The sequence below is a fragment of the Arachis hypogaea genome, chromosome 2 (genome assembly GCF_003086295.3).
Source record: "Arachis hypogaea cultivar Tifrunner chromosome 2, arahy.Tifrunner.gnm2.J5K5, whole genome shotgun sequence".
In the NCBI taxonomy this organism is placed as follows: domain Eukaryota; kingdom Viridiplantae; phylum Streptophyta; class Magnoliopsida; order Fabales; family Fabaceae; genus Arachis; species Arachis hypogaea.
The window spans coordinates 65,911,573-65,926,677 of NC_092037.1; the positions used below are offsets into that span (position 1 = coordinate 65,911,573).

At 39.9% G+C, this 15,105-nt stretch overlaps 1 non-coding gene across 1 annotated transcript; it reads left to right on the forward strand.

Moving 5' to 3' along the window:
- Window positions 1-251: 251 nt before the first annotated feature.
- LOC112763410 (small nucleolar RNA R71) lies at window positions 252-359 on the forward strand. Its single transcript, XR_003182872.1, has one exon. It is a non-coding gene; the product is annotated as a small nucleolar RNA R71 (small nucleolar RNA).
- Window positions 360-15,105: the final 14,746 nt, after the last annotated feature.

Sequence of the window (15,105 nt, forward strand, 5' to 3'; positions counted from 1 at the left end):
ATTTTGTTCTGAGCCAATATGGCATTCAGAGTGTCAATCTCAAGAACTCCTTTCTTCTGACTAGTCCCATTGTTCACAGGATTTCTTTCAGAAGTGTACATGAATTGGTTATTTGCAACCATTTCAATAAGCTCTTGAGCTTCTGCAGGCGTCTTCTTCAGATGAAGAGATCCTCCAGCAGAGCTATCCAAAGACATCTTGGATAGTTCAGACAGACCATCATAGAAAATACCTATGATGCTCCATTCAGAAAGCATATCAGAGGGACACTTTCTGATTAATTGTTTGTATCTTTCCCAAGCTTCATAGAGGGATTCTCCTTCCTTCTGTCTGAAGGTTTGGACTTCCACTCTAAGCTTACTCAATTTTTGAGGTGGAAAGAACTTTGCCAAGAAGGCATTGACTAGCTTTTCCCAATAGTCCAGGCTCTCTTTGGGTTGAGAGTCCAACCATGTCCTAGCTCTGTCTCTTACAGCAAAAGGGAATAGCATAAGTCTGTAGACCTCAGGGTCAACCCCATTAGTCTTGACAATGTCACAGATTTGTAAGAACTCAGCTAAAAACTGATGAGGATCTTCCAATGGAAGTCCATGGAACTTGCAATTCTGTTGCATTAGAGAAACTAATTGAGGCTTAAGCTCAAAGTTGTTTGCTCCAATGGCAGGGATAGAGATGCTTCTCCCATAGAAGTCGGGAGTAGGTGCAGTAAAGTCAACCAGCACCTTCCTTGCATTGTTGGCATTGTTGTTTTCGGCTGCCATGTGTTCTTCTTCTTTGAAGAATTCGGTCAGGTCCTCTAAAGAGAGTTGTGCTTTGGCTTCTCTTAGCTTTCTCTTCAAGGTCCTTTCAGGTTCAGGGTCAGCTTCAACAAGAATGCTTTTGTCTTTGCTCCTGCTCATAAGAAAGAGAAGAGAACAAGAAAATGTGGAATCCTCTATGTCACAGTATAGAGATTCCTTGAAGTGTCAGAGGAAAAGAAGAGTAGAAGACAGAAGTAGAAAATTCGAACTTATCAAAGAAGATGGAGTTCGAATTTTGCATTAAGGGATAGTGTTAGTCCATAAATAGAGGGATGTGAGAAGGAGGGAAGTGATTTTCGAAAATTAAGTGAAAAATTTTGAAAACATTTTTGAAAAACATTACTTAATTTTCAAAAATGAAAATGGAAAAGAAATCAAGTGATTTTTGAAAAAGATTTTGAAATTAGAAATAAAAAAGATTTGATTGAAAACTATTTTGAAAAAAAATGTGGTTAAGAAGATATGATTAGTTTTAAAAAGATGTGATTGAGAAGATATGATTTGAAAAACATTTTAAAAAGATTTGATTTTGAAAATTAAAAACTTGACTAACAAGAAAAGATATTATTCAAACATTAAACCTTTCTCAACAGAAAAGGCAACATACTTGAAATGTTGAATCAAATCATTAATTGGTAGCAAGTATCTTTGAAAATGGAAAGAAATTGATTTTGAAAAAGATTTGATTGAAAAATTGATTTGAAAACAAAATCTTCCCTTTTAGCCATCCTGGCGTTAAACGCCCAGAATGGTGCACATTCTGGCGTTTAACGCCCAAAACTATACCCTTTTGGGCGTTAAACGCCCAACCAGGTACCCTAGCTGGCGTTTAAACGCCAGTCTGTCCTTCTTCACTGGGCGTTTTGAACGCCCAGCTTTTTCTGTGCAATTCCTCTGCTGAATGTTCTGAATCTTCAATTCTCTGTATTATTGACTTGAAAAGACACAAATTAAAAATATTTTTGTATTTTTAATAATAAGAACAAATCAAAATACAACAAGAATCAAATAACAATGCATGCAAGACACCAAACTTAGCAGTTTGTATACTACTGACACTAACAAAATGAAAATGCATATGAGACACACAAGACACTCAAGTCAATTGAATTCAAAGATCAGAGCACAAAAATTTATCAAGAATTACTTGAAAATCCTTAAGACACATGAATGAATGCATGCGATTGACACCAAACTTAAGATGAGACACTAGACTCAAACAAGAAATTTTTGGATTTTATGATTTTTTTAATTTTTTTTGTGTTTTTCGAAAATTAAATGGAAAAAGATATCAAAATTCTTAATGAGAATTCCAGGAATCAGTGCAATGCTAGTCTAAGACTCCGGTCCAGGAATTAGACATGGCTTCACAGCCAGCCAAGCTTTCAAAGAAAGCTTCGGTCCAAAACACTAGACATGGCCAATGGCCATCCAAGCCTTAGCAGATCACTGTTCCAAAAGCAAGATTGATAAAAATCAACAAGCTTTTGTGATGATAAGTTGAAACCTCGGTCCAATGAGATTAGACATGGCTTCTCAGCCAGCCAGACTTCAACAAATCATCATGAAATTCTAGAATTCCTCTTCAAGAATTTCGAAAAAAATAAATACCTAATCTAAGCAACAAGATGAACCGTCAGTTGTCCAAACTGAACAATCCCCGGCAACGGCACCAAAAACTTGGTGCTGTTGCCGGATCTTGGCACTGATGTTACCGGACCAAAAGCTTGCTCAAAACTTGAACAATCCCCGGCAACGGCGCCAAAAACTTGGTGCGCGAAATTGTGAACAATACTTTTCACAACTCTCATAATCCCCGGTCATGAACCCCAAAAACTTGGTGTTCAATACCATGGCATTACACAACTTCGCACAACTAACCAGCAAGTGCACTGGGTCGTCCAAGTAATAAACCTTACGCGAGTAAGGGTCGATCCCACGGAGATTGTTAGTATGAAGCAAGCTATGGTCATCTTGTAAATCTTAGTCAGGCAAACTCAAATGGATATGGTGATGAACGCATAAAAACATAAAGATAAAGATAGAGGTACTTATGTAATTCATTGGTAGGAACTTCAGATAAGCGCATGAAGATGCCTTCCCTTCCGTCTCTCTGCTTTCCTACTGTCTTCATCCAATCCTTCTTACTCCTTTCCATGGCAAGCTTATGCAAGGGTTTCACCGTTGTCAGTGGCTACCTCCCATCCTCTCAGTGAAAATGTTCCTATGCTCTGTCACAGCATGGCTAATCATCTGTCGGTTCTCGGTCAGGCCGGAATAGAATCCAGCGATTCTTTTGTGTCTGTCACTAACGCCCCGCCTGCTAGGAGTTTGAAGCACGTCACAGTCATTCAATCATTGAATCATACTCAGAATACCACAGACAAGGTTAGACCTTCCGGATTCTCTTGAATGCCGCCATCAGTTCTAGCCTATACCACGAAGACTCTGATCTCACGGAATGGTTGGCTTGGTTGTCAGGCGAGCACTCGGTTGTCAGGCAATCAACCATGCATCGTGCAATCAGGAATCCAAGAGATATTCACCCAATCGAAGGTAGAACGGAGGTGGTTGTCAGTCACACGTTCATAGGTGAGAATGATGATGAGTGTCATGGATCATCACATTCATCAAGTTGAAGAACAAGTGATATCTTAGAACAAGAACAAGCGGAATTGAATGGAAGAACAATAGTAATTGCATTAATACTCGAGGTACAGCAGAGCTCCACACCTTAATCTATGGTGTGTAGAAACTCCACCGTTGAAAATACATAAGAACAAGGTCTAGGCATGGCCGAATGGCCAGCCTCCCAATGATCTAAGAACTAGATGTCCAAAGATGATCTAGAGATCTAAAATGATCAAAAGATTTCTAATACAATAGTAAAAGGTCCTACTTATAGAAAACTAGTAGCCTAAGGTTTACAGAAATGAGTAAATGACATAAAAATCCACTTCCGGGCCCACTTAGTGTGTGCTTGGGCTGAGCAATGAAGCAATTTTGTGTAGAGACTCTTCTTGGAGTTAAACGCCAGCTTTAGTGCCAGTTTGGGCGTTTAACTCCCATTTTGGTGCCAGTTCCGGCGTTTAACGCTGGAATTCCTGAGGGTGACTTTGAACGCCGGTTTGGGCCATCAAATCTTGGGCAAAGTATGGACTATCATATATTGCTGGAAAGTCCAGGATGTCTACTTTCCAACGCCGTTGAGAGCGCGCCAATTGGGCTTCTGTAGCTCCAAAAAATCCACTTCGAGTGCAGGGAGGTCAGAATCCAATAGCATCTGCAGTCCTTTTTAGTCTCTGAATCAGATTTTTGCTCAGGTCCCTCAATTTCAGCCAGAAAATACCTGAAATCACAGAAAAACACACAAACTCATAGTAAAGTCCAGAAAAGTGAATTTTAACTAAAAACTAATAAAAATATACTAAAAACTAACTATATCATACTAAAAACATACTAAAAACAATGCCAAAAAGCGTACAAATTATCCGCTTATCAATTACCATAGCCAAAGCATTGAATGCACTTTAAGTGATTTGAAAGATCACGAAAAAGTCCATTATACCCATGTCTTTCTACGCTTCATCTTCCTTAGTAGCAGTTACCACCCCTACTTCATATCATCAATTTCATTTCCTTCTTTCCTTATTCCTGTAACTGCTTACCATCCTTCATTTTCCAAAATTGTCGTCACCGTTTGCGTCCTTGTCTTTTTCTGCGATTATCCTCTCTGTCCTTTCTCGTGGATTTCTCTTTACACCCGCAATCACCATTGTCTGCTCCCTACAACCTTTTGCATTCATCTTTGCTAGTCAGTGGCCACTTGTTTGCATTATTTTGCTTTATTTTCCGCCATTATCATGCTAGTTCGTTGGAGTCCAGGGGAAGAGGTTTCTGTTAGCTCGGATGGCTTCGATCAGAGGTCCTTTCAGTTCGTAGGGTAGGTTGCGATTCACAAATGTGAATTTGTCTTTTGTCTCCCTTACCCATAATTTTTCAAGGTCACCCTGGGGTTCGAGCCTTGGGTGCTCGTTGATCCTTGCGTCCAAGTTTGCCAAGATCATGCCAGCTACTTCCTTGGATCTCTTTCGTAGGGACAAACTGGCGTTATCACAAGCGACGACCATCTCCATATCTCCTCGGATCGTCCCTACCAACCTATCGTCCGCGACACACTTCATTGTTAAGAATTTCGTGCAAATGACCGGTAGCAGGTCGATGATGGTTCTTCTCCCAATGATGACATTGTACACTATGGAATCCTTCAGAACTATGAACTCAACCATTGCGGACTTCCTACTTGCATCGGAACTGGTGCACGAAATTGCAATAACACTTTTTGCAATCCGCACAACTAACCAGCAAGTGCACTGGGTCGTCCAAGTAATACCTTACGTGAGTAAGGGTCGATCCCACGGAGATTATTGGTTTGAAGCAAGCTATGTTTATTTTATTACTCTTAGTCAGGATGTCAATCAAAATTATCAATGGGAGTTATTAGATTGAAAAAATTAAAAGAGAATAAAATCGTTACTTGTTGTGCAGTAATGAGGAATATGTTGGAGTTTTGGAGATGCTTTGTCCTCTGAATTTCTGCAATATAATATTCAACTCAATTGTTTGTAAAGCCCGACTACGGCAAGCTGTATGTAGGGTGTCACCATTGTCAGTGGCTACCTCCCATCCTCTCAGTGAAAACGGTCCAGATGCTCTGACACAGCACGGCTAATCAGCTGTTGGTTCTCGATCATGTTGGAATAGGATCCATTGATCCTTTTGCGTTTGTCATCACGCCCAGCAATCGCGAGTTTGAAGCTCGTCACAGCCATTCAATCCTTGAATCCTACTCGGAATACCACAGGCAAGGTTTAGACTTTTCGGATCCTCAAGAGTGGCCGCCATCAATTCTAGCTTATACCACGAAGATTCTGATTAAGGAATCTAAGAGACGCTCATTTAGTCTGATGTAGAACGGAGGTGTTTGTCAGGCACACGTTCATGAGTTGAGGAAGGTGATGAGTGTCACGGATCATCACCTCCTTCACAATTAAGCGCGGATGAACATCTTAGATAGGAACACACACGTTTGAGTGAAATAGAAACAATTGCATTAATTCATTGAGACGCTGCAGAGCTCCTCACCCCCAACAATGGAGTTTAGAGACTCATGCCGTCAAAAAGTATGTAATTCAGATATGAAAATGTCATGAGATACAAGATAAGTCTCTAAAAGTTGTTTAAATAGTAAACTAGTAACCTAGGTTTACAGAATATGAGTAAACTAAGATAATTGGTGCAGAAATCTACTTCTGGGGCCCACTTGGTGTGTGCTGGGGCTGAGACTAAAGCTATCCACGAGCTGAGGCTTTTCTTGGAGTTGAACTCCAAGTTATAACGTGTTTTGGGCGTTCAACTCCGGATCATGACGTGTTTCTGGCGTTTAACTCCAGACAGCAGCATGTACTTGGCGTTCAACGCCAAGTTACGTCATCTATCTTCGTGCAAAGTATGGACTATTATATATTGCTGGAAATCCCTGGATGTCTACCTTCCAACGCCGTTGAGAGCGCGCCAATTGGACTCCTGTAGTTCCAAAAAATCCATTCCGAGTGCAGGGAGGTCAGGATCCAACAACATCAGCAGTCCTTTTTCAGCCTAACTCAGATTTTTGCTCAGCTCCCTCAATTTCAGCCAGAAATTACCTGAAATCACAGAAAAACACACAAACTCATAGTAAAGTCCAGAAATATGATTTTTGCCTAAAAACTAATGATATTCTACTAAAAAAATAATTAAAACATACTAAAATCTACATGAAATTATCCCCAAAAAGCGTATAAAATATCCGCTCATCACAACACCAAACTTAAACTGTTGCTTGTCCTCAAGCAACTAGATAAATAAAATAGAATTAAAAGAAATTAAGAAGCAATAATATCTCGGAGTTTTAAGTGAAGCTCAGATTCTTATTAGATGAGCGGGGCTTGTAGCTTTTTGCTTCTGAACAGTTTTGGCATCTCACTTTATCCTTTGAAATTCAGAATGGTTGGCATCCATAGGAACTCAGAATTCAGATAGTATTATTGACTCTCCTATTTTAGTATGTTGATTCTTGAACACATCTACTTATTGAGTCTTGGCCGTGGCCCTAAGCATTTTGTTTTCCAGTATTACCACCGGATACATAAATGCCACAGACACATAACTGGGTGAACCTTTTCAGATTGTGACTCAGCTTTGCTAAAGTCCCCAATTAGAGGTGTCCAGAGTTCTTAAGCACACTCTTTTTGCTTTGGATCACGACTTTAACCACTCAGTCACAAGCTTTTCACTTGGACCTGCATGCCACAAGCACATGGTTAGGGACAGCTTGATTTAGCCGCTTAGGCCTGGATTTATTTCCTTGGGCCCTCCTATCCATTGATGCTCAAAGCCTTGGATCCTTTTTACCCCTGCCTTTTGGTTTTAAGGGCTATTGGCTTTTTCTGCTTGCTTTTTCTTTTTCTTTCTATTTTATTCCTTTTTTTTTCGCACAAGCTTTTGCTTTTTTCACTGCTTTTTCTTGCTTCAAGAATCACTTTCATAATTTTTCAAATCATCAATAACATTTCTCTTGTTCATCATTCTTTCAGGAACCAACAATTTTAACATTCATAAAATTCAATATCAAAAATATGCACTGTTCAAGCATTCATTCAGAAGACAAAAAGTATTGCTACCACATATAAATAATTAGAATTTTTCTTATTAAGAACTCGAAAAAAATATTGCCTCTTTATTCTAAAAATCTACTATTTTATTCATGTTTGATGATGATGAGAAAAATAAATTATAACTTAATTGGAATTAAAATCAAAGTAGAGATACTAATTACTACTACTAATATATAACTTCTAAGGTAAATTTCTAATAAGAACAGTTATGACAGAGTTAAGGCAAAGATTAGAACTCAACGACCTTTATTTTGGGAAGTGGATGTTCCTCTAGTCTGTGGGGTGCTTGGTCCTTCAAGGAATAGCTTCTGACGCTTCAGTTCCTTCAAGTCACATCCTTGCTCTTCCTGTTCCCTTAGGTGCCATGATCTTGATGAGTTTTAGCTCAGTGATCATGGCAAATCACACCAAACTTAGATGTTTGCTTGTCCTCAAGCAAAAGAAAGGATAGGAGAGGAATAGAGGGAGAGGCAATTTCGAAATTCAAAAGATATGATGAGTTTGAAAAAGATTTGAAAAAGAGTTGGATTGGAAAAAGATTTGGGTTTATGGATTAAGATATATTTGATATTTTTGAAAAAGGGATTTTAGAAATTAGTGTTTTTAGAAATTAGGATTAAAATTTTTGGAATTGAAGGATGATATTTTAAAACATGTTTATGCAAGAAATTATGAATTGAAACATAAAAAGTAGAAAATTTGTGAAGAAAAACGAATTTTACCTCCTCCCCACCATTCTGGCGTTAAACGCCCAATTGCTGCTTCTCCTGGGCGTTCAACGCCCAGCTGTTGCTTCTTTCTGGCGTTGAACGCCAGGAAGTCCTTTGTCACTGGGCGTTTTTCTGAACGCCCAGGACGCTGTCAATCTGGCGTTAAACGCCCAGAAGGTGCTTCTTTCTGGCGTTTAACGCCCAGTGGGTGCTTCTTTTGGGCGTTCAACGCCCAAAATGTTTCTTACTGGCTTTTTCACGCCAGTGAGCTTTCCAAATTTCCCTGTAACCCTGTGAATTCAATCAATTGCTATTTTACCTTTTTAAGATACTCTGACATATACCTGTAAAGAAAAGGAAATTTATTTAATTAGTAAATAAACTTTGTAAATGGCTGGGTTGCCTCCTAGCAAGCGCTTCTTTATTGTCTTTAGCTGGACTATTACTGAGCTCTAATCAAGTCTCAGTTTTGAGCATTCTTGCTCAAAATTGCTTTCAAGATAATGTTTAATTCTCTGTCCATTGACAATGAACTTTTTGTTAGAGTCATTATCTTGAAGCTCTACGTACCCATATGGTGATACACTTGTAATTACATATGGACCTCTCCACCGGGATTTTAATTTCCCAGGGAATAGTTTGAGCCTAGAATTAAATAGCAGAACTTTCTGCCCCGACTCAAAGACTTTGGATGACAATTTCTTATCATGGCATCTTTTTGCTTTCTCTTTGTAAATTTTTGCATTTTCAAAAGCATTGAGTCTAAATTCCTCTAGCTCATTTAACTGGAGCAAGCGTTTTTCTCCAGCTAACTTGGCATCAAGGTTCAGGAATCTGGTTGCCCAGTAGGCCTTATGCTCCAGTTCCACTGGCAAGTGACATGCCTTTCCATACACAAGCTGGTATGGAGAGGTTCCTATAGGGGTCTTGAACGCTGTTCTGTATGCCCACAGAGCATCATCCAAGCTTCTTGCCCAATTCCTTCTACGGTTAATTACAATCCGTTCTAGGATTCTTTTGAGTTCTCTGTTTGAGACTTCAGCTTGCCCATTAGTCTGTGGATGGTATGGAGTGGCTACCCTGTGGCTAACTCCATAACGAACCAAAGCAGAGTAAAGCTGTTTATTGCAGAAATGAGTGCCCCAATCACTGATTAATACTCTAGGGGTACCAAATCTGCTGAAGATGTATTTCTGGAGGAATTTTAACACTGTTTTAGTGTCATTAGTGGGTGTTGCAATAGCCTCCACCCATTTGGATACATAATCAACTGCCACCAGAATATAAGTGTTTGAGTATGATGGTGGGAAAGGTTGGTGCACGAAATTGCAATCACACTTTTGCAACTCCGCACAACTAACCAGCAAGTGCACTGGGTCGTCCAAGTAATACCTTGCGTGAGCAAGGGTCGATCCCACGGAGATTGTCGGCTTGAAGCAAGCTATGGTTATCTTGTAAATCTTAGTCAGGATATCAGAAATTATCAGGATTGATTGTGAAAAACAAAAGAACATGAAATGATTACTTGTTTTGCAGTAATGGAGAATAGGTTGAGGTTTTGGAGATGCTCTGTCCTCTGAATCTCTGCTTTCTTACTATCTTCTTCATCAAACACGCAAGGTTCCTTCCATGGCAAGCTGTATGTAGGGTTTCACCGTTGTCAATGGCTAGCTCCCATCCTCTCAGTGAAAATGTTCCTATGCTCTGTCACAGCATGGCTAATCATCTGTCGGTTCTCGGTCAGGCCGGAATAGAATCCAATGATTCTTTTGCGTCTGTCACTAACGCCCCGCCTGCTAGGAGTTTGAAGCACGTCACAGTCATTCAATCATTGAATCCTACTCAGAATACCACAGACAAGGTTTAGACCTTCCGGATTCTCTTGAATGCCGCCATCAGTTCTAGCTTATACCACGAAGATTCCGGTTAAAGAATCCAAGAGATAACTACGTAATCTAAGGTAGAACGGAGGTGGTTGTCAGGCACACGTTCATAGTTGAGAATGATGATGATTGTCACGGGTCATCACATTCATCCAGGTTAAGAACAAGTATTATCTTAGAATGGAAGCAAGCATGATTGAATGAGAAACAGTAGTAATTGCATTAATCCATCAAGACACAGCAGAGCTCCTCACCCCCAACCATGGGGTTTAGAGACTCATGCCGTGGAAAGTATACAAAGAAACGTGTAAAGTGTCATGAGGTACAGATACAATGTCAAATGATCCTATTAATAGTAAACTAGTAGCCTAGGGTATACAGAGATGAGTAAATGACTTAAAAATCCACTTCCGGGCCCACTTGGTGTGTGCTTGGGTTGAGCAATGAAGCATTTTCGTGTAGAGACCTTTTCTGGAGTTAAACGCCAGCTTTCATGCCAGTTTGGGCGTTTAACTCCAAGTTTTATGCTAGTTCCAGCGTTAAACGCGGGAATTTCTGAGGCTGTTTTGCCACGCCGGTTTGGGCCATCAAATCTCGGGCAAAATATGGACTATCATATATTGCTGGAAAGCCCAGGATGTCTACTTTCCAACGCCGTTGAGAGAGCGCCAATTGGGCTTCTGTAGCTCCATAAAATCCACTTTGAGTGCAGGAAGGTCAGAATCCAACAGCATCTGCAGTCCTTTTCAGTCTCTGAATCAGATTTTTGCTCAGAACCCTCAATTTCAGTCAGAAAATACCTGAAATCACAGAAAAACACACAAACCCATAGTAAAGTCCAGAAAAGTGAATTTTAGCTAAAAACTAATAAAAATATACTAAAAACTAACTAAATCACACTAAAAACATACTAAAAACAATGCCAAAAAGCGTATAAATTATCCGCTCATCACAACACCAAACTTAAATTGTTGCTTGTCCCCAAGCAACTGAAAATCAAAATAAGATAAAAAGAAGAGAATATACTATAGACTCCAAAATATCAAGGAAACATAGCTCCAATTAGATGAGCGGGACTAGTAGCTTTTTGCCTCCGAACAGTTTTGGCATCTCACTCTATCCTTTGAAGTTCAGAATGATTGACATCTATAAGAACTCAGAACTCAGATAGTGTTATTGATTCTCCTAGTTAAGCATAATGATTCTTGAACATAGCTAGTGTATGAGTCTTGGCTGTGGCCCAAAGCACTCTGTCTTCCAGTATTACCACCGGATACATACATGCCACAGACACATAATTGGGTGAACCTTTTCAGATTGTGACTCAGCTTTGCTAAAGTCCCCAATTAGAGGTGTCCAGGGTTCTTAAGCACACTCTTGTTGCCTTGGATCACAACTTTATTTCTTTATTTTTCTTTTTCTTTTCTCTCTTTTTTTTTTCGAAATTTTTTTTTGTATCCACTGCTTTTTCTTGCTTCAAGAATCAATCTAATGATTTTTAGATCCTCAATAACAGTTCTCTTTCTCCTCATCCTTTCAAGAGCCAACAATTTTAACATTCTCAAAACAACAAATTCAAAAGACATATGCACTGTTCAAGCATTCATTAAGAAAACAAAAAGTATTGTCACCACATCAAGCTAATTCAACTAGTTTCAAGGATAAATTTCGAAATCCTGTACTTCTTGTTCTTTTGTGATTAAAGCATTTTTCATTTAAGAGAGGTGATGGATTCATAGGACATTCATAGCTTTAAGGCATAAAATTTCAATTTTATTAATTATGAATTAAGAACAAGACTCAAAGATAGATATAAGATGAGACTAAAAAATAAAAATAGAAAACCAAACAAAAGAAAAAAAAACGCAAAAAAATAGGCTCCTAATGATAGAGGTTTTCACAGAGTTAGGACTCAACAACCTTGATTTTGAGAAGTTGATGCTCCCTCAACTTGAGAGGAGAGCTTTTGGCGTTTCAACTCTTGGAGTTCACGCCCCTGCTTCTCTTGTTCCTTCAGCAATTTGCAGAGCATGCAGTTCTGATTCTGCTGTTCTTCCTTCAATTGCTCCATAGTCTCTTGCAACTTGGTGATAGATGCTTCTAGGCTGGTCCAGTAGTCAATTCTTGGGAATTCAGGGAGGAATTCCTGCGCCCTCCTCTTGATAGAGTTGTCTTGCATTTGTCCTTCCATTGACTTCTTGGTGATTGGGTGTTCAATGGGTATGAACTCATCTACTCCCATCTTCACCCCAGCCTCTTTACAGAGCAAGGAGATCAAGCTTGGGTAAGCCAATTTGGCTTCAGTGGAATTCTTATTTGCAATTGTGTAGATCTCACAAGCAATCACATGATGAACCTCCACTTCCTTTCCAAGCATAATGCAATGAATCATCACTGCTCTCTTGATGGTGACCTCAGAACGGTTGCTAGTGGGCAATATGGAACGCCCAATAAAGTCTAGCCAACCTCTTGCAATTGGTTTGAGGTCTCCCCTCTTGAGTTGGTTTGGGACACCCTTTGAATTGGTTATCCACTTAGTTCCAGGGAGGCATATGTCCTCTAGAACTTGATCCAACCCTTTATCTGCTCTCACCATCCTCCTATTGAAGGAATCAGGATCATCTTGCAGTTGAGGTAGTTTGAAGATTTCTCTTATTTTGTCCAGATGGAAGTACATAACTTTCCCTCTGACCATGGTTCTGTAGGTATGGTAAGCAGTTCCAGTCATTCTCTGCTTATCTGTTAGCCACAAATTTGAGTAGAATTCCTGAACCATGTTCCTTCCAACCTTTATTTCAGGATTGGTCAGAACTTCCCATCCTCTGTTTCAAATTTGCTCTTGGATCCCCGGATATTCATCTTCTTTCAGATCAAATTTAACTTCCGGGATCACTGACCTCAGACCCATTATTTTGTGATAATGGTCTTCATGTTATTTGGTTAAGAACTTCTCTTGATTCCAAAGATTCTTTGGATTATTCTCTTTCTTTCCTCTTAAATTGGTTTGTTTTCCCTTAGGAGCCATGATCTTGATGAATCTTGGCTTAGTGATCACGGAAAAGCACACCAAACTTAGAGGTTTGCTTGTCCTCAAGCAAAAGAAAGGAAAGAAGAGAGAGAGAGAGGAAGAGGAAATTCGAATGGTGTGGTGGGAAGAGGGAGCCAAACGTGTATTTATAAGGTGGGGAGGGGAGTTTTCGAAAAAAAAGAAATTTGAAAAGAGATTTGAGAAGATATGGAAAGAAATTGAGAGAAAGGTGAGTTTTTTTGAACAAAATTTGGGAATGATTTGAAAGATTTGAAGAATGATTTTAGATATTTGAAAATTTGAAAGTGAATGATGAGAGATTGAAATGTATTTTTGTAGAAAAATATGGGTGAGAAAAGGAAAGTTTGAAAAAATCTGAGTTGAAAACGAAATTGTGGTCCCCCCTACCTTTCTGGCGTTAAACGCCCAGAATGGCACTCATTCTGGCGTTTAACGCCCATTGGATGCCCTTTTTGAGCATTTAACGCCCAGCCAGGTGCCCTGGCTGGCGTTAAACGCCAGAAATCCTTTATCACTGGGCGTTTTTCTGAACGCCCAGGATGCTGCACACCTGGCGTTAAATGCCCAGAATGGTGCCCATTCTGGCGTTTAACGCCCAAAATGTCACCATTCCTGGCGTTAAACGCCCATAATGGTACCCATTCTGGCGTTTAACGCCCAAAATGCCCCTTACTGGCATTTTTTCGCCAGTAAGCTCTTTTTCTCTGCTTTTTGAGCTGAATCCTTCTGTAACTCTGTGAATTCCTTCATTTTTGATACTTGCCTCTGTAAGAACAATTCATACAACCTCCTAATGACTGGGTTGCCTCCCAGCAAGCGCTTCTTTACTGTCTTTAGCTGGACCTTTACTGAGAATCACTCAAGTCTCAGTTTTGAGCATTCCTGCTCAAAATTGCCTTCAAGATAATGCTTGATTCTCTGTCCATTAACAATGAACGTTTTGTCAGAATCAATATCCTGAAGCTCAACATATCCATATGGTGATACTCCTGTAATCACATACGGACCCCTCCACCGGGATTTAAGTTTTCCTGGAAACAGTCTGAGCCTAGAGTTGAAGAGCAGGACTTTTTGTCCTGGTTCAAAGACTCTAGTTGACAACTTCTTGTCATGCCATTTCTTTGCCTTTTCCTTATAAATTTTTGCATTTTCAAAGGCATTGAGTCTGAACTCCTCTAGCTCATTTAGCTGGAGCAGTCTTTTTTCACCAGCTAACTGTGCATCCATGTTTAGGAATCTAGTTGCCCAGTAGGCTTTATGTTCCAGTTCCACAGGCAGATGACAGGCCTTCCCATACACCAGTTGGTATGGAGAGGTTCCTATAGGAGTCTTGAATGCTGTTCTGTATGCCCACAGAGCATCATCCAAGCTCTTTGCCCAGTCCTTTCTTCGAGCCATTACAGTCCATTCCAGGATTCTTTTTAGTTCTCTGTTAGAGACCTCAGCTTGCCCATTTGTCTGTGGATGATACGGAGTTGCCACTTTGTGGCTAATTCCATATCTAACCATAGCAGAGTATAGCTGTCTATTGCAGAAATGAGTGCCTCCGTCACTGATTAGTACTCTGGGAACACCAAATCTGCTGAAGATGTGTTTCTGGAGGAATTTCAGCACAGTTTTGGTATCATTAGTGGGTGTAGCAATTGCTTCTACCCACTTAGATACATAATCCACTGCCACCAGAATGTAAGTGTTTGAGTATGACGGTGGGAATGGCCCCATGAAGTCAATTCCCCATACGTCAAACAATTCTATCTCTAATATCCCTTGTTGAGGCATGGCATATCCGTGAGGCAAGTTACCAGCTCTTTGGCAACTGTCACAGTTACGCACAAACTCTCGGGAGTCTTTATAGAGAGTAGGCCAGTAGAAGCCACATTGGAGGACTTTAGTGGCTGTCCGCTCACTTCTAAAATGTCCTCCATATTGTGATCCATGGCAATGCCA